The sequence below is a fragment of the Canis lupus genome, chromosome 20 (genome assembly GCF_048164855.1).
Source record: "Canis lupus baileyi chromosome 20, mCanLup2.hap1, whole genome shotgun sequence".
Taxonomy (NCBI): Eukaryota; Metazoa; Chordata; class Mammalia; order Carnivora; family Canidae; genus Canis; species Canis lupus.
Window position 1 is genome coordinate 22,212,649 of NC_132857.1, and position 19,758 is coordinate 22,232,406.

Genomic DNA, 19,758 nt, shown 5'->3' on the forward strand with positions numbered 1-19,758 from the left:
AAATGCTTTTTTGAAAACAATATTAATAAGAATAAATATCCAGTTACTATTCTAAACTTTATTTCTTTTAGTCGTAACCTCTGTCCTTTGGCTAAAAGATGAAATCAGAGCACACTTTTTCCTTTTTCACACTTGCTGCAATATACTACTCTTATAAGGTGTAATATTTGCAGAACACCCCCAGGAGTTTAGTGTGAACAGAACACTGGTGCAGGCTGCTTAAATTCTAGTAGCAAAATTGGCTCTTCAGTTTAAGGGACAAAGTTAGGCATACCCATCACACAGCCAAATTATGGTGTATTAATGATCTCTTTAGTCTCCAAGAGCCTTCTATACTGAAAATGGCACAATGTTGCTAAAAGACAACTATAAAACATAGAACTTTTTTTAAGATTTATTTATTTATATTAGAGAGAGTGGGTGTGAGCAGAGGGAGGGGTAGGGGAAGAGAGAAACTCCTCAAGTAGGCTTTCTGGTGAATGAGGAGCCCTACTGGTGTCTCACCCAGTAACTAGTCATTTAAGTTAACCACTGAAATGACTGAGCCACCCAGATGCTCCAAAATATAAAACTGTTTTATTTATTTTTAAAATATTTTTATTTATTTATTCATGAGACACACACACACAGAGAGAGAGAGAGAGGCAGAGGCACAGGCAGAGGGAGAAGCAGGCCCCATGCAGGGAGCCTGACGTAGGACTTGATCCCGGTCTCCAGGATCATGCCCTGGGCCAGAGGCAGGCACCAAAGCGTTGAGCCACCCGAGCTGCCCAAAACTGTTTTAAATTAACACAGATATTTAGGCAATTTATGATAATATTAATCCACAAATTAATTGTAGATTATACCTTCTGGATATTTATTTTATGAACTTAGATCAGGGAATCCCCATAGGCATCATACAAGAAACTGTTTTCTGAAATACTGGTGCTTCTGCATGTGAACATTCATCCATATCCTGGTAAAAGTTGAAGTTGCACAGGTGTTTTCATTTGTAAAGACTCAGAAGATAATACACTGTAGATTTCTGAATTACATTACATGCAAGTTTTACTTTTAAAAAGGCTCTAAGAAGATACTGAATGATAGATAATGATATATATGTTGAAATATTTAGTAAAAAGGTGTATTTTGAAATAAGTAAAGAAGATGAACTGAGTAGAGAACAGAAGGATGGCTAGGGTGATAGATGTGTAACAAAGCATATATAAGAAAATGTTAATTGCAGAATTTATGCAGTTATTATGAGGAGGTTCATATACAATTCTCTCAACTTTTTTTCTGTGCTTAAACATTTTTATAATAACATATTAGGGGAACTTTTTGTCTTAAGCAAATGGAAATTGTGTTATGTTCCAGTACATTGAGTTAAAATCTTCTTTTAAAAGCACAGATTTTACCTCTGAAAATTAAAGTTAATCATGTCAGAACACTGTCTTGGAATATTTGCAAAATGACTTCAACATTTTCTAACTAATCTATTCATTTCAGCTTTGAACCAGAATTAAATTGAATGACTTTTTAAAAGAGTAATTTGTATGGCCCTGGTAAAATATAACTTAAAAACAAAATGAGACATAAAAATAATTTTACATAGCTTTAACAAGTATATTTTTATAACTGGGCTGATATATTTACTCTGACATTATTGTTTTTGTCTTTTATTATAGGATAAATAAAGTGAGTAATTACGCTTATGACATTGAAGACTCATACTTTTCCAATGTGAGAGCAGAATATGTATACTTAAGATCTATGAGATTAATTAAAATTTCATAATCCTGAAAGTGAACTGGAAAAATATTAAACTAATGCTTCATTTTAATCAACTAAAGAAGTCCACTTATCTTCTAGATCTATCTACTGATTAGTCCTAGAAATATTAAACAAAATAATAGCAGGAAGCACCACTGGAGTTATAAATTTGGTTTCTAAATGCCATCACTCACTAAAAGCAACAAGAACGTCTTGGAGAAATGGGCTTTCAAGTTGTGGGTAGATAATATACATCATTAGTGAAGAGCATCTCGTCATACTATAAAGCAAAGTAGCTTTCATATCCCACGAGAGTCACATCCATGAGATCCAGGAAGCAGCTTGAGGAGACATCCACTATCCAAACATAAAATTATTTAGGCATTAATAGTGCTGATGACTACAATGAAGAGAAGCACACCTGATATCTTTACATACATGCATTTATGGTGATACTGAAACATTTAGTCAATAGAATAGACAACAACATGGATTAGAACAAAAAGAATTTTAGTGCCACTGTTATATAGTTCAAGGACTTAAAGAAAAATATTATCATAAGAGTCAACAGATGTGGGATCTCAGCAGAGATTAAAATTTAAAAATAAAATTTAGAACTTAAAAACATAATACCTGAAATGAAAATTTTATTAGCTTGGGGAGAAACAGATATTACCTCCCAAAGTCAATTCTTTAAGGTCAGTTTTGATGGATGATAGGACACCAATTCATTACTTAAGCAAACTGGTATATAAAATAGTAACTGATGAAAATAAAATGGTAAATAAAAAGAATTGAAGATTTATCATGCCTTTTTTTCTACAATAGTACCTCGGGGTAACCAAAAAAGTAATAAGGGGAAGTTTCTCTTTATAGAAGTTTTCTTTTTAATACATAAATTTAATACAAAAATAATAATACAATAGCTTGATATATCAATCTCCAATTAAAGAATGAATCTCAGAAGTTATTATCCTGGGTGCTATTATCAGTCTGGATTCAGCCAGGAAACAGAGTTAATTCAGCATTGTAGAAATAAGAGGCTTAATATAGGAATTCCTGCTTATATTAATGTAAACATAAGCAAGAAGAATAAAGGTCTAGAAGGTTGTATCCAGGGAATCGGAGAAACTATTATAAATTACATCAGCCTAAAAGCACTGATGTAGTAGGGGAAGTGGGAGCTTATGAAGACGTCCAAGAAATTGCTGCATGAGGTACAAGCTCAGGAGAGATCTGCGATGGTGCAATGTCTGGATACTATGATTACTAAGATCATTATGGAAATCTCCGTGTCCGGCTGCCAAAATTGCCATGAATGACTTTTGTTTTACCTTCATCTTCCAAATCATGCAGGAGTTTTTCTCATTTACAAACCTTATGAGGAATCATTCAGGGAATGGGGTTCTGGAAAATAAGGTTTCCAGCTTTCAAAAATGCAGTTATGCTTCCAAGTTAACAAGAGGCAATGCAAGACAGATGCTAATATCACAAAAAGAAAGAGAACTGGAAATCATTTTTGTTTTGTTTGAAAAAAAACACATTGCTGTCAATGAAATATTCTTCTCTTTAAAAAAAAATACCGAACAATCCCTTAGACTTTCACTTTGTATCATAACTCCTAGGAATAAATGTAATAGAAGGCATCCTAAAACTTTCCACTTAAATTTATAAAACATCTGGATGTGACCTCTTAGGCATGCATACTGTTGGCATGAGGGACCTCAGATTATAAGGAAGCCTCAAAAAACTATTAGGTCTTGGATGGCATTGAAAAGTCATTCTAGGGGGATCCCCGGGTGGCTCAGCGGGGGATCCCTGGCTGCCTCAGCAGTTTAGCGCCCTCCTTCGGCCCTGGACATGATCCTGGAGTCCCGGGATCGAGTCCGCATCAGGCTCCCTGCATGATACCTGCTTCTCCCTCTGCCTGTGTCTATGCCTTTCTCTCTCTCTCTGTGTGTGTGTCTCTCATGAATGAATAAATAAAATCTAAAAAAAAGAAAAGTCCTTCTAGAAAGATGTGTGTGACAGAACTATCCTATCAAATGACATATTGCTAAGAGTAGGGGTATTTCTGGAAGAATGCAAGCAGATCAAGTCTCTGCCTCTAGGACTGGTAGTAGAACCACCTGATGACCTACCTTCATTGTAGAGCCTAATGTTCTGGACCTTGTATCTTTCCCTACTGAATTAAAGCAGGACACTTTGCTGTGAAGTAGTTGTCATATGGCAGGACCTCATCACAAAGTTCACTGCTATTTGCCCTGTGGATGGTGGGATTATTTGATGTACATAAAGATAAGTCTTTGCAATGGTCAAGGTCAAGAGCAGTATATATGGTACTAAAGGAAGAACATGGTTCGCCCCCAAAGGGTAACACTTGGGTAATCAAAGATTCCTCAGTCCTAAGTAATGACCATACCACATGTTCAAACAAGCTCTTGATAAATTCACAGTTAAAATACTCTGGTGTAGGGACACCTGGGTGGCTCAGCGGTTAAGCATCTGACTTTGGCACAGGGTGTGATCCCACAGTCCCAGGATCAAGTTCCACATCAGGCTTCTTCCATGGAGCCTGCTTCTCCCTCTATGTTTCTGCCTCTGTGTGTGTGTGTGTGTTTCTCATGAATAAATAAATTAAATATTTAAAAAAATTATAAAACATCTCTGAGAAAAACTAAGTAAGACACAAATAACTAATGGAATACCATGTTCATAGGTTGGAAGATTAATATTGTTTGGACTCCAATTCCAATAAAAATTCCAAAGTATTTACTATAAAAGGACAAGCTGATACTAAAATTTATTTAAGAATGCAAAAGACCTAGTATAGTCAAAACATTCTTGAAAAAGGAAAACAAAGTTGGAGGGTTTATACTACTTTATTTCAAAATTTACCATAAAGCTACAATAATTAAGACAATGTAGTATTAACATAAGGATAGTCATAGAAAACAATGGGACAGAAGAGAGGCCCTGACATAAATCAATCAGCAATCAAGTCTACAAAATGAAAACAGCAGTTCAAAGGAGAAAGAAAAGCCTTTGCAGGAAATGATGCTGGAACAAATGAATGAATCATTCATATTTAAATAGCGAACCTGGACCTCTACTTCAGCTTGGAACCAAAACTTAATTTGAAATAGTCATAGATCAAATGTAACAGCTAAAATTATAACACCTGTAGGAGAAAATGTAGGAGACTATCTTCACGAATTTGGAGTCGGCAAAGATTTTTTACACAGCTCTCAGGAAGCAATAACCATAAAAGCAAAACTTGATAAATTAGTCTTCTCCAAAGTGCTGCTAAGCAAAGCTACTGCTAAAAAATGAAATGGGAGATAATTCTTTCAGTATACACATTTTATAAAATCTTTATAAATAGAGTTATATATAATATTATTTTCTATACCTAAAACTCTAAAAGACCTTTATATATCTGTAATATAAAAGCAATACCCATAAAAATATGGGCAAATGCTTGAACAGACACTTTTTCAAAAGAGATACACAAATATCCAATAAGCATTTGAAAAGTTGCTTAGTCTTATTAGTTATCAAAGACATAAATTAGAAGTATGATAATTTACCACTTTATACCCCCCAAAATGGCTACAATTATAAAGACTGACAAAACTAAATATGGTTTAGTGGATGGAACATGTAGAACAACTGGAAGTCTAATACATTTCTGACCAGAGGCTGAAATGACAAGTCACTTCAGAAAAACATTTGACAGTTTTTATAAAGTTAAATAGATACCTTCCCTTTAAAGAATAAATTAGGCTCCTAGATATTTGCCCAAGAAAAATTAAAACACACATCTATAAAAAATAACTTACACAACATAGTTATAGAGGTTATTTTCAGAAAGATTCCAATCTAAAAGCTACTCCAATGTCTTTAAAAGAATAGATAAATAAATTGTGTTATATGAACACCATTGAGCATTGCTTAGCAAAAGCAAAACAAAGCACAACAAATGAAAAACTGCAATATGCATGAATCCTTTAAAAAGTTATGTTAGGGGATCCCTGGGTGGCGCAGCGGTTTAGTGCCTGCCTTTGGCCCAGGGCGCGATCCTGGAGACCCGGGATCGAATCCCACATCGGGCTCCCGGTGCATGGAGCCTGCTTCTCCCTCTGCCTACGTCTCTGCCTCTCTCTCTCTCTGTGTGTGACTATCATAAATAAATAAAAAAAATTTAAAAAAAAAAAAAAAAATAAAAATAAAAAGTTATGTTAAGGGAAGGAGGATGGATGTAAAGTTGTGCTTACTGTGTGATCCCATCTGTATGAAGTTCAAGGAGAGATGAGATTCACCAATGGTGACAAAAATCAAAACAGAGGTTGAAAATTGAGTGATCCATGAAAAAACTTTCTGAGGTGATGGAAGAATCAGGCAGGAAAATTTGCATTAGCTATCAAAATATAATAAAACTATGTTAAAGACTTTATTGGCATAGGAATAAACAAGTAAGCCAATGGAAAAACTAGAGAGCATTAGATTGTCTTTTTAAAAATTTTATGCGTATATATGTAGATTATAATGTCTATAAACATTGGCTAAAATCTCAAAAAGTTATCTTGCTGGAAATCCTTTTACCAAAGTGCAAGCTTTTGTGTTCTGATAATTCAGTGATCCCAAAGATGTCCAAGATCTCCCTTATGAACATATTTTTTAATTAATTTTTAAGTTTTCTTCAACAGTGGTTATCCAATGTTTTTGTTGTTTTGGCCTCACCTGTTTCCAACTCTGTATCCTATATGCCACCTTTGGTAGGCATTCTGGTTTACCTTGACTTTCTCGTCTTTCCACATTTTATAAAAACTGCCCTTCTCATCATGTTGGTCTTTCTGGTTCTACCAGGTGAGTATATGATAGGTCAATCTTCGTGTCTTAGGCTTATTTATCATTATCCTTAGACTGCCTCTGAAACATTTTGGATATTTGTTTTTGGACTCTCTGTCATTTCATTTCTCAATTTCACTTTTTTCCTCCAACCAATGCCCACATTTTTTGTTAATTCTCATTTCTAAAATAGCAAAATCACAAACTGAATTCCATTGGATTCCTCCTTGCATTAGTAAAATGTTGACAGCTATTGTTCCCTAATTCGAGGATTCCTAGTATTTCACCCACAGTTGACTCCTGCATCATCACTTCCTGGTCCCAATCTAGAATAAAACACACTATGCTTCCCTTTCTTTTAATGTTGAAAAAAATGCTTGCTCTAAAAAGTGATTATTTTACTCCAAATCTCTCCTTCACTAATCACTTTTTGGATTATTGAATTCCATCATAATCATTAAATAATATATTTTTTCACTTTCCTGAAGCAGTTTTCAGCTTAAACTCATTAGCCTGATCACATGCTTCCTGGTACGTAACTGTTATGGCATTTGTGTAATTTAAACTAGGAATATTCATATAGTGAATTGGTAATAATTCTTGTACTTGGTGAATTGTGTTCTTATGGCAGGTTCTTTTATATTTCCCCTCACAGGAAATATTTTTTTTCCATTTACCCACGTTAATTATAGCATACTTCACTTAGAAATATTGCCAATCAGGGGCACCTGGTTGACTTAGTCAGTTGAGCGACTGGCTCTTGATTTCAGCTCAAGTCAGGATCTCATGACTGAGTGAGTGAGTGGTGAGACTGAGCCCCCGGCCACTGCATGCTCAGCAGTGGGATTCTTTCCCTCTGTTCTCTCTCTCTATCTCTCTCTCTCTCTCTCTCCCTCTCAAAATTACTAAAATAAATATTTTTAAAAATATCTCCAATCAGGGATCCCTGGGTGGCACGGTGGTTTGGCGCCTGCCTTTGGCCCAGGGCGGGATCCTGGAGACCCAGGATCGAATCCCACGTCGCACTCCTGGTGCATGGAGCCTGCTTCTCCCTCTGCCTGTGTCTCTGCCTCTCTCTCTCTCTCTGTGACTATCATAAAGAAATAAAAAAAAAATATGTCCAATCATAACACAACATTATGGGATGTTGGAAGTAGAATTATGTTTACAATTTATTTTTTCTAATTTTTAAAAAAGATTTTATTTATTTATTCATGACACATACACACACACACACACAGAGGGAGAGACATAGACAGAGGGAGAAGCAGGCTCCATGCAGGGAGCCTGAAGTGGGACTTGGTCCTGGGACTCTGGGATCACACCCTGGGCCGAAGGCAGATACTCAACCGCTGAGCCAACCAGGCATCCCATGTTTACAATTTAATTGAAAGCCTCTGTTTTTAAAAATAAAGAACTAGATGCAAAGCTCTGCTACAACTGTCTTTCTACTGTAATGTTACAAGACCTTTGCCCATTGACAACTGTATTCATTGTAATTTTCAAGTGTACAATTCAGTTATATTTAATGAATTCACAGAGTTTTATAACCATCATCACTATCTGTTTTCAGAAGATTTTCATCATTCCAAAAAGGAAGCTCAATATTTATCAGGTTACTCCCTATTTCCTGTCTCTCCAGACCCTGTTAATTACTAATCTAATTTTCATCTCTATTAAGTTACCTGGTCTGGATATTTTATATAAGTGGAATCCCACAATATGTGGCTTTTTGTAATTGACTTCCTTCACTTCGAATGTTTTTAAGGTCAACTCATACTATAACATGTGTCATTCCTTTATATAGCTGAATAATATTCCACTCTATGGATATATCATATTTTGTTTATCCATTCTTCAGTTGATGGATATTTGAGGTCTTTCTACTTGTTAGCCCTTTTGAATACTGCTTCTGTGAACATGTGTATATAAGTTTTTGTGTCTAAGTATTTTCAGTACTCTTGGGAGAATATACCTGGGAGTGGAATCCCTGTGTTAAACAGTAACACAATGCATCACCTCATGAGGAACTGCCAAACTGTTCTCCAAAGTGGCTGTATCACCTGATAACACCTCCAAATTATTCCAGTTTTAAGGGCCTCTGGGTTTCAGACAGAAGCACTGAATCAGATGTCTTTACAATCTTCCATGTAAGTAAATCGCACAACTCAAGGATTATTACCTCTTCCCTTCCCACTTAGTAAGAGCAGGGACACTCTATCATAGTCTTTGTATATCTGAGCCTAGTGTTCTTTCATTTCCTTTAACTTCCCCCATAGTTTTCAATTCTAAACTTTTCCTACTATGATTCTAATCTTTAGCATCATAACCTTGGTGCAACATTGATTGGCTTGGAGCCCTTCCTGTAGAGGCTCCCCTTATCCCTATATCCCTAAGTTGTACCAAAGATGAAACATTCCTTCATGAATCTCTGTGAGAGTTAAACACTGAGGCTTGAGCCCCCTGAGCTGTCCCAAATGGCATGTGTATTGCCAGCCATAAATATAGACGTTAAACTGATTTATGGACTTAGCTTCAAATTCAAAGTGAAAATAACATGAGAGGTGAGGGAAGAGAGGGTGAAAATTATCAATCTCTTTCCTTAAATTTAGTTTATACTATTTAGGTAATTACTTAAAATAACAATAAGGTAAGAGAGAATTACCTAACATTGAAAAGGTATCTCTACCCCAGTATTTTAAAAGACTAGTAATTTGAACACTTTTTCACAGTATTTCTGTTCTTTTTTTTTAACTGTAGTTCATGGCATCATAAGTTTTATAGAAGCTAAATATATCAAGCCTTTGGCCAGCTTTCTCACCCACACACTACCTAGAATTTTTTTTTCTGATTTTCAATGATTCAAGTAATAGTATTCTATCATTTCCAATTGGGAGTAATTTTAGACTTTGGTGTTTCGAGAGGGCATAATTTATTGTGTTTGATATTCAGTTGGATATTTGTTTAAATTTTACACTAAAATCACATATTTGTACCTGTTTTATTCCTTCCTCTTACGGAATATTTAGCCATGATTTAATTTTTTTTTTCTTTACTCACATATTTCAAGATTTTCTCAGGTGTTTTAAGATTTGAGGAGCAGAGATCCCTGGGTGGCGCAGCGATTTGGCGCCTGCCTTTGGTCCAGGGTGCAATCCCGGAGACCCGGGATCGAATCCCACGTTGGGCTCCCAGTGCATGGAGCCTACTTCTCCCTCTGCCTGTGTCTCTGCCTCTGTGTGTGTGTGTGTGTGTGTGACTATTATAAATAAACAAAAATAAAAAAAAAAAGATTTGAGGTTCAAAGAACAAAATGAGAAGAAAATAAATACTTTTGACTCCCAGTGACATGGAAATGTTACAGAGTGGCTCCCCAAGGAAGGTCAGCCATGGCATGTACTGAGCCCAGTGGTCCAGACCTGCCTCACAGAGCTACCACCATGCTTACAGGTTAGTTTCAAATCCAAGGATCCGTTTTTCTGGGGGTGATTTGGAGGATTAGATAAGAGGGGAAACTTTCAACTACAATTTTGTAAAATACTCAAGGAAATTAAGAAAGAAAATTATCCATGAGTATCCAAGTTGTGTTCACTCCCTGTATGTTTTGCTCTTTTACTTTCACTTTATTTTTCACCATGCATAGACTATGGTGCCGTGCAGATACTTATAGATTGGGGAGGAGGGACTGGTATTTTTTAAATTGAAAACCATGTACGTATTAACCTTTAGGGACCTGTCACCTCTTTGCTGCACTGAGGATTTACATGCTGATCTCCTGAAGTGAGACTCTATTAGATTCCACAAATCTCATGAGTCTGATTTCTGTGTTTCCCAGTTTTCTGCTGAGTGGTTCATGCCAGAATAAAGGTAGTAGAAAACAAGAAGGAAACAAAACAAAACAAAAATCAAAATTATCCACTTAGGAATATTATTTGGAGAGAACAAAGAGCATTAATTAATTTGCCAGTCTCTTAAGATGATGATGGCCGTATGATACTAGGGAAGAGTCTTAGCGAACTGTAATTTCTAGAAAAAGTGAACATAGTTTAATAATTTCTTTATTTTTACAACATAGTCTGAGATTAAACACTTATGTCTTATTTTGAATGCATTATGAGTATATTTAACTCTTGAAATAAATTTGTATATATAATATATAAGTAATATATATATATATGTTTTATACATAGATGTGTATATGGGAAAGTGCCATAATTAATTTAGCAGAATCAGAATAAAGGTGTAATCTCATCACCGTCTATTTTCTGAAAAGGTATATGTGTTTCAGATCAGGGTGATATCTTTCCCCACCAGCTGCTATGCGGTCCCCTTCTCAGTAACCTGGGTAGTTCGTGATTAAATGCTTGCTCTAGGCGGCGAGCAGGCAGCGGAGCCGGGAGCTGGAGGCGTGGCCGCTCGGCCGAACCGCCCGTCCAGGCGCTGCGGGCGGCCGCGGGCAGGTGCTGCTGGAGGGCGGGCTGGGGAGCGCGAGCAGAGCCGCCGCTGCTGCGGGACGTCGCCGGGCCCTGTTCCCGCCCGAGCAAGCCGCGGCAAGCCGGGGGCGCAGGGGGCGCAGGGGGCGCAGGGGGCGCGCCGTCCGCTCCCGCTCGTCCTCCTGCTGTGCGGCGCGTCCTCGCTGACCGCCCGGGAGCCGCGGCGCCGCCTGCGGGAGAGGCTGCGGGACGTGCGCGGCCGCCGGGGGCGCGGGCTGGTCGGGGCGCTGGGGGCCGAGGCCGGCGGAGGACGCGGCGGCGCCCGGCTCGCGGCCCCTGGAGGCGCTGCTGCGCGCGGTGTTCGGCCGCCAGGCGGGTCCCCGTGCAGGCGGCCGCCTACTGCCCCGGCCACCTGGCCTCCAGCCTGGCCGTCCCCGGGCCGCCTGCGGGGCGCTGCAAGCCGCCGGCCCGCGCGACCAGCAGCGGGACCCTGGGCGAGACCAGGCCTCCCCGCACTGCTGGCGTGCTTTTCCTGGGGTCCCTGGAGCTCGGGGAAGGATCCAGATGCCACCTTCCCCAGTGACCCAGCTCAGGATCACCTCCAGGGTCCTGGGGAGGAGCTGTCACTGACAGCCATATGTCCCAGCGGAGACTGTGGGACCCCGGGAAGGGGTCGAGAGCCTGTGATGGACTTGTCCATACTCCTGCTGAGCCCGCTGGAGCCCCCAGATGAAGGCTGGGCTCCCGGGCCACCCGCACTCTAACCTGCACACTGGGGACTGGCTCTTGCTCACCGAGCTCCCTTGCCTCTATGTTGGCCTCGGAATGGTGGTCACTACACTAAGGCCCCACCTGTCAGAGGCTGCTGCACTGAACAGCTGGGGAAACTTGTTTTCCTGGAACCTGCCCCCCGCCTCATATTTGCTCACTTTCTGATCACAGTGAGGTTATTTGGTCTTTCTGGACCTCGGTCTTTCTACAGCATTGGGACAGATGGCTGTCTACTTGGAGGCTTTGTGGTGCTGTGGCAGCCCATGGTGTGTTGGCATGAGCATCCATCATGTCAAGTGCAGCTGGAAAGAACTCTGGATCAGCTGTCATCAGATCAGGAATGGGTGGGGAGCTTAGACCTGTCATTGAACCTTTGGGGCTTCTGTTTCTTAAACACTCCAGGGACTATGAGCCCAGGGGCTCTCAACCCAGGGCCAGACTGCCGCTCCAGGTAGCACTGGAAGCTTGTGTATGCATGTGTGAGTTTGAAAGTGTAAGTGTGTGTGTGTGTGTGTGTGTGTGTGTGTGTTGGGAGGAGGGTTACTGTGACTGTGAGGTGCCCCTGGAACTTAGTGAGCTTCTCACAACGTACAGGACAGACTCCAACAGCAAAGACTTATTCCACCCTAATTGCCCATCAAGGCACCTTTGAGAAACTCTGGATGAGCCCATCTAGTCTCTCTGAAATTCTAGGAAGTCCCCCTCCCCCACCCCAGCAGAGAGGGTTGGGCTTCCTGAGATCTTGGCTGCCAGAGGAAGCTGGAATAAAGACTGCACTGCTGCCCTGGGGACCTATTGGGTCAAAGCCAAGACATCCACATGCTCTGCCTGACCACAAATGTTGGAGAGGATGCGGAGAAAAGGGAACCCTCTTACACTGTTGGTGGGAATGTGGACTGGTGCAGCCACTCTGGAAACTGTGTGGAGGTTCCTCAAAGAGTGAAAAATAGACCTGCCCTATGACCCAGCAATTGCACTGCTGGGGACTTACCCCAAATACAGATGCAATGAAACGCCGGGACACCTGCACCCCGATGTTTCTAGCAGCAATGTCCACAATAGCCAAACTGTGGAAGGAGCCTCGGTGTCCAACGAAAGATGAGTGGATAAAGAAGATGTGGTTTATGTATACAATGGAATATTCCTCAGCCATTAGAAATGACAAATACCCACCATTTGCTTCAACGTGGATGGAACTGGAGGGTATTATGCTGAGTGAAGTAAGTCAGTCGGAGAAGGACAAACATTATATGGTCTCATTCATTTGGGGAATATAAATAAAAGTGAAAGGGAATAGAAGGGAAGGGAGAAGAAATGGGTAGGAAATATCAGAAAGGGAGACAGAACATAAAGACCCCTAACTCTGGGAAAGAACTAGGGGTGGTGGAGGGGGAGGAGGGTGGGGAGTGGGGGTGAATGGGTGATGGGCACTGAGGGGGTCACTTGACGGGACAAGCACTGGGTGTTATTCTGTATGTTGGCAAATTGAACACCAATAAAAATAAATTTATTATTAAAAAAATAAGAATGTAGGACTTAATCTCAGGCCCTCGTCCAAGGTCAAAGCAGACCCAACCCAGAAGTGCCAAGTTCCTGAATCCTTTTTTTCTCTGTTTATGAGTCAGACAGGGTCGATGATATTCCCTGAAAAACCAGAAAAGCCATCTGTTCACTCATAGAATGAACTCTGCATTACCTCCCTTGCCTTCCTCTCCTGCCCCTGGAGAAATGCAGTCTTTGGAATGGCAAGAGCAGCTCTTGATTTTCCCTGGTAGGAAGCACTGTCTAAAGGAAGTAGCTAGATTCATTCATTCATGCATGATTTGCTCAGTGGACATGCAGTTGGGCTACTATATGCCCAGGATTCCACAAGGTGCTGCATACCTTTCAGTAGTTACGTTGGCTTTCATCTCTGATACCAAAATGTGGAATTGGAAACCTGTGGCTGAGGGCCTGTGTGATATCAAGGAGGGTCCCTACTGGCTCCGTGCTTCAATTTATTCTTCATAATATGCAGCCTGGTTCTATCCTTTCTCTGCCTGGTGGGGATAGTGTGAAGGCAGGCAGGGTGACATCTTATTTGGGGTTGGTTAGTAGCAGGTGTCATTTTAATAATGCAAGGCTGTCTTACCAATAGGTAGACCTGGCTGACCTCCTACGATGAATGAACTTAAACAATTACCACTGATTTTGTTTTAAAATGGGGAGACTGGTATTTTTGAAGCTGCTATATTTTTCTATTCCTCTGTTAATTTCTTTGTAATCATTGGGTTGGATTCTTATTATTTGGTGGGGAAGGGAGCTTTTATTAAGGTAGGAAATTATATAAGGCAGAAGTCACAAGGCACAGTCTCTGCTGTGTTTAAAATCCTTTTGTATTTGTTGCCAATATTTGAAGCTTGAGAGATTGCATGTTAAAAAAGCTGGTTTTCTGGGTGGAGGATGGGGCATGCCATTAAGTCTGGTTTGCTGTAATCCTCCTGCCCTGGAACGCTCCTCCCACCCATCTAATCCACCCCACCACTGTACTTCACTCATCTATGCCACCTGCCTGGTCCTGGTGGACATTTGAGTTTACAAACCTGTGGCATAAAGGGTGGTATACATATTTTTCATTACTTTCAGTTTCTCTGGTGACTAGTCGAAGAGAGAAGGTCTTTACTGAGATTTGTGTTCTGCTTCCCAACTGGGAAACATGGGACTGACATACTTTGGGACCCAGGTTGGCTTTTTCGACACGTGGCGAAGATAAGCATGAATTTTAGGAATAATCTAGTTGGTATTTTTTAGCAGACAGAAGAGTTAGGTGCTGGAAGGGATGACCTTGGTGGTAGGTCTCTTCCCCAAGGACTCTCAGAAGGCATGAAGATTGGGGTGGGCCAGGCAAGTGCCTCCAGTCAAGTCACAGTCAGGGCTGGTGCATATTAATCCTTCTAACATGGCAGTAGTTGTGCTGCTTCTGACTTGGATCAATAATTCCTTGTATGTAATAAAACCGAACAGTACATCATTGCTGTCAAATAAAAAAAAAAATGCTTGTTATAAAATGAAACAAAGGAATGTGTGCCCAGTATAATATGAATATTTTTATGTCTAAAAATGTTCTGAATATAAAAATATTGGGTATTCGGTACATTTCCATATCCCTTCATTATAAAACGAGTAAGTCCATCAGATCTGAATTTAGTAATGAACTTTACATCATGTTACTCTACCATCAAATATCATTCACTCTGCTGTCTTTTGAAATGAGATATAATACTGAAAATACAGGTGCTCCCGGGAAGGACTCTGTCCTAGGATGGTAAAAGTCTTCCAAACAAGTTTGTCAAGAGCAACACTATTTCAGTATTCAGTATCAATTAATATTGCTAATTTTTAAATCTCTCCCATCATATTCCCCAAATCCATAATTGCCAGATTCTGTGAAAGCATCAATTCTTATGTTCAATACTGAACAATACCAAAGCAGATTCTAAGAATTTTTAAATAACAGTCACAATATTACTACATTCAAAAAGATGTATAAAGCATGTACTTTAGAACATCCACTTTGCTAAAAGGAAAAAAAAAATCCAGTTTTGCATTCTGTCTATATATCATAAGTGAGTGTTACTCATAAAGGATTTGAACTCCCTCAGCATATGTGTCCACTTCCGCCATTAAAGTGAATTCAGGTGCCGGGCATGACTGTCCCCAGACAGGCTTTTTTGAAATAACTGATGGCTGTGGTCTTATTGCCCCATTGAACTATATCTGGATACACTCTTGTTGCTTTGACAAGAGTTTCATACAACTCCACAGTCTGTAGAACACGTGGGATGTATCTCATAGTTTCTTTTATTAATGTAAACTATTTTCACTTTCTCCAGTGACAAATTGCTCCAAATTAGGTTTTTTACACCTATTATGACTGAACTGATGAGAAATTCATCTGTAGACCACAGCTGTGTATTGCAAGCATTATAAACCCTTGTGGCAAGGAGGTGATTGTTACATTGCCAAGATCAAGCAGAAGAGAATTGTTTATTTTGGAGGGAGGCAGAAATCTTCGTTTTCAAATTTTTCAAAATTTAAAAGATTATTTGTTAAGATCCAAAATGGCCATTTTAAGAGCTATCTAACAGCAACTTGTTTTAATATATTATGAGAGAGTGAAAATTTGTGCAGAGCCACTACATTCAAAAAGAAAAAGAAAATCTACTATTTTATTACTATTTAAGTATCCATTGAATGTTAGAAATATGGCAAGCATTGTATGTGGCAGAAGCAATATCTGGTGAACATACCATTTACATGACATGGAGAAGATAGATCTCTGTGAGAGGACAGGAATGTGATCCATGCATGCACTGAGTCCATATTTCCTAAGTGTATTTACACACACGTTTGTAATTATTCTCACCTGGTATACTTAATACTGTCTGGTGATTTGCCATGGATGACAACTGCCCTCCCTTAAAATCTACCAAAGGGACATAATGGCCTGACTTTTGAAAAGTTGCTGACAAGGAACAAAAACATATTTAAAAATTCAGTACTAACAGCAAATAGGAGCTTTATAGTAACACTTGGAAAACACTGAGAAATCACAAATAAATTCCAGAAAATTGAAAGAAACTTATGCTCTACTTTTCTTGGGCCATTAATGCATGAGAACGGAATAGATTTGAATACTCTTCACTTTAAAAAAGAACATGACTGGTTACTATTGATAAGTATTGTCATAAAATATAGGGTAAAATCAATGCCTAACTTTCAGAAATTGCAGACACCTCCAAATTTTCACATGTCAAGAATACCATTATCCACAATGTCTAAAGTATAGTACAATAAAAAAACCAATGTCCATGAAATTATCGTCACAATGCAACAATGTTGTGTTCACTGAATAAATATTCACTATAACAAGATTTCAAAAAAAAAGACTTCATTCTTTAATTTTTGGTATAGGCATGTGACTGTCAGTTTGCTATTGTATTCCTATGTGAAATAGAAGATTTATAGTAAAATATATTTGACATTTCCCTTAGTCATAGTCAATGATAATTTTAATCAAGATTGCGACAATAAACAATTATTTACCTTTGTCAACATAAATATGCAAAGAATACTAATTCTCATAATGTTCATGTTTCTTTTATCTTTTTAAAGATTTTATGTATTTATTTATGACAGAGAGAGAGAGACAGACAGACAGACAGACAGAAAGACAGAGAGGCAGAGAGGCAGAGGGAGAAGCAGGTTCCATGCAGGGAGCTGGACGTGGGACTCGATCCTGGGTCTCCAGGATCACACCCTGGTGGTGCTAAACCACTGGGCCACCGGGGCTGCTCTGTTTGTTCTATCTTATTTGAACATTGGACAGCATTTGATATGAAATGTGTCACACTCATTTTCTTTCATTTTATTTGAAAATTTAAAAACTCTTTATTAAATTGGTCATAGAATTTCTCAATGCAACAACAATTTATTGAATCTATCTCATAACTTGAAATTATTTTTTCATAAATTAGTACACCCAAAATTTTTAAGATCCATCTTAATGTACTACAAAACATGGAAAACAATTATTGGATCATTAACCTTGTAACAGACATAATAATGATTTAGTAAAATGTGTAGGTTTTTTCTTTCACTAAATGACCATTTCAAAAGGAATATTTTCAAAGAAAATTATTAGTTTAAAAATTAGTCTAATGATTTTGGTCAAAATATAACACAGACAGGAAAATGAGACTTCTAAATTAAAAGAACAATTTTGTCGAGATAACTTTTTTTAGACCAGAATATGAAATTGTTTTTTAGATTGTGATTCCAAATCATGAAGAATCAGACCAAAGAAAGTGAAATAAATTCTTCAAGAATGTCAGACCTGCTTCAGATCTTTTTAGAATAAAATGGATATAAACAAACCAACAAAACACCATATTCTTTAAAGACAGTTGCACAGGCTTTCTTTATAAATAAGAAGAAAGAAGAAACCATTTCCTACATATGTTCCAAATAGTACATAGTACCAAATGCTCAGTAAGTATTCCTTGAATAACAAACCAGCACAAGTACCACCTGTTAAAAATAAGCATCTAAGATAAAAAATAAATTTCAATTAGTTACGTTGAAAAAAATTTTAGAGGGCGCCTTGTGGTGGTTCTCTATAAGAGGTATGCGTGATTAGACCTCAGTGACAAAAGGAAAACGTTCTAGGCTAGAAAAGTTTCAAATAAGGCAAAAATTTTCCCCTCTTAAAGATGTATAAATCAAATTCTTAGGATATTTTTAAATCATACTAATAGGAAAGCCTTGGACAAGTTATTGAAATGTATCAAAATTCATGTTTTTCTGCCAACTGAATATTTATTAACACTTATATAACAGTTATGAAGATGTATTCATATGAGCATATGCAAATGAAAACCACTTGAGATCAATAACTATAGTATAAAAAGTTTATGAACATGGACTTTAGCTGACATAATTTTCTTTTTTTCTGATATAATTTTCGATTGGAAATGATCTCATAAAAATCAAAGATGTGACATTGCATACACTGTGATGTTGAAGTCTGAGCTGACTGGGGAGTTTCTTCCTGCCTGTTGCTGAGCCTGCAAGTGAGCTCGCTCAGGGATGACACAGCTGTCTGCATGTGCCTACTGTTTTATCTCAAAACTTGTAGTGACAGGTGTGTCTTGTCACACTCTCTGGTGACCATTACAGGCCTGCCTTGTTTATCATTTCAAGATGAGCTCCGATGTGTGTGACCCTGACAGTACAGAATATAATCAAATGCCTTTGAACCGAGGAAGAGGAATTTATTGCTTGTTAACACATTTTACAGTTTATAGGGTCATTAGCCCCTTAGCTTCCGAGATTTTTTTTCAAGCTTGGCTTTGAATCTATAAATTCAACGGATTTCTATCACAGAATTGACAAGAAATGTGATATTTAGTGTAGCCTTTTATAAAATCCTTACCTCATATATAACGTATAACAATAAAAAAGAGTTAATAAGATGCTTTTCCTTTTCTTATCCATCTCAGAGGGGAATAATATAGCAAAGTTGTGTAACAAACAGTGAATTTTCTATATTGGAGTAGAAGATGTCTTAAACGTCATTAGTTTTATTTTTTATAAATTTATTTTTTATTGGTGTTCAATTTGCCAACATATAGAATAACACCCGGTGCTCATCCCGTCAAGTGTCCCCCTCAGTGCCCGCCACCCAGTCACCCCCACCCCCTGCCCACCCCCCTTCCACCACCCCTAGTTCGTTTCCCAGAGTTAGGAGTCTTTACGTTCTGTCTCCCTTTCTGATACTTCCCACTCATTTTTCTCCTTTCCCCTTTATTCCCTGTCACTATTTTTTATATTCCCCAAATGAATGAGACCATATAATGTTTGTCCTTCTCCGCTTGACTTACTTCACTCAGCATAATACCCTCCGGTTCCATCCACGTCGAAGCAAATGGTGGGTATTTGTCGTTTCTAATGGCTGAGGAATATTCCATTTACCCCAAAGATACAGATGCAATGAAACGCGGGGACACCTGCACCCCGATGTTTCTAGCAGCAGTGTCCACAGTAGCCAAACTGTGGAAGGAGCCTCGGTGCATGGAAAGATGAGTGGATAAAGAAGATGTGGTTTATGTAGAAAACGTCATCGATTTTTTTTTTCAATTTTTATTTATTTATGATAGTCACAGAGAGAGAGAGAGAGAGAGGCAGAGACACAGGCAGAGGGAGAAGCAGGCTCCATGCACCGGGAGCCCGACGTGGGATTCGATCCCGGGTCTCCAGGATCGCGCCCTGGGCCAAAGGCAGGCGCCAAACCGCTGCGCCACCCAGGGATCCCAACGTCATCGATCTTAAATAACTGCACGACAGGGGCCGGGAGGGAGGCGAGGCCGAGCGGGGGAGGCGGGCCGCGGGGCCGCGGGGAGGCCGGGGC

At 39.1% G+C, this 19,758-nt stretch overlaps 1 pseudogene; it reads left to right on the forward strand.

The window, feature by feature from the left end:
- The first annotated feature begins 10,966 nt into the window (after positions 1–10,966).
- Positions 10,967–11,812, forward strand: LOC140611589 (uncharacterized protein C2orf72-like; annotated as a pseudogene).
- The last annotated feature ends 7,946 nt before the right edge of the window (positions 11,813–19,758 follow it).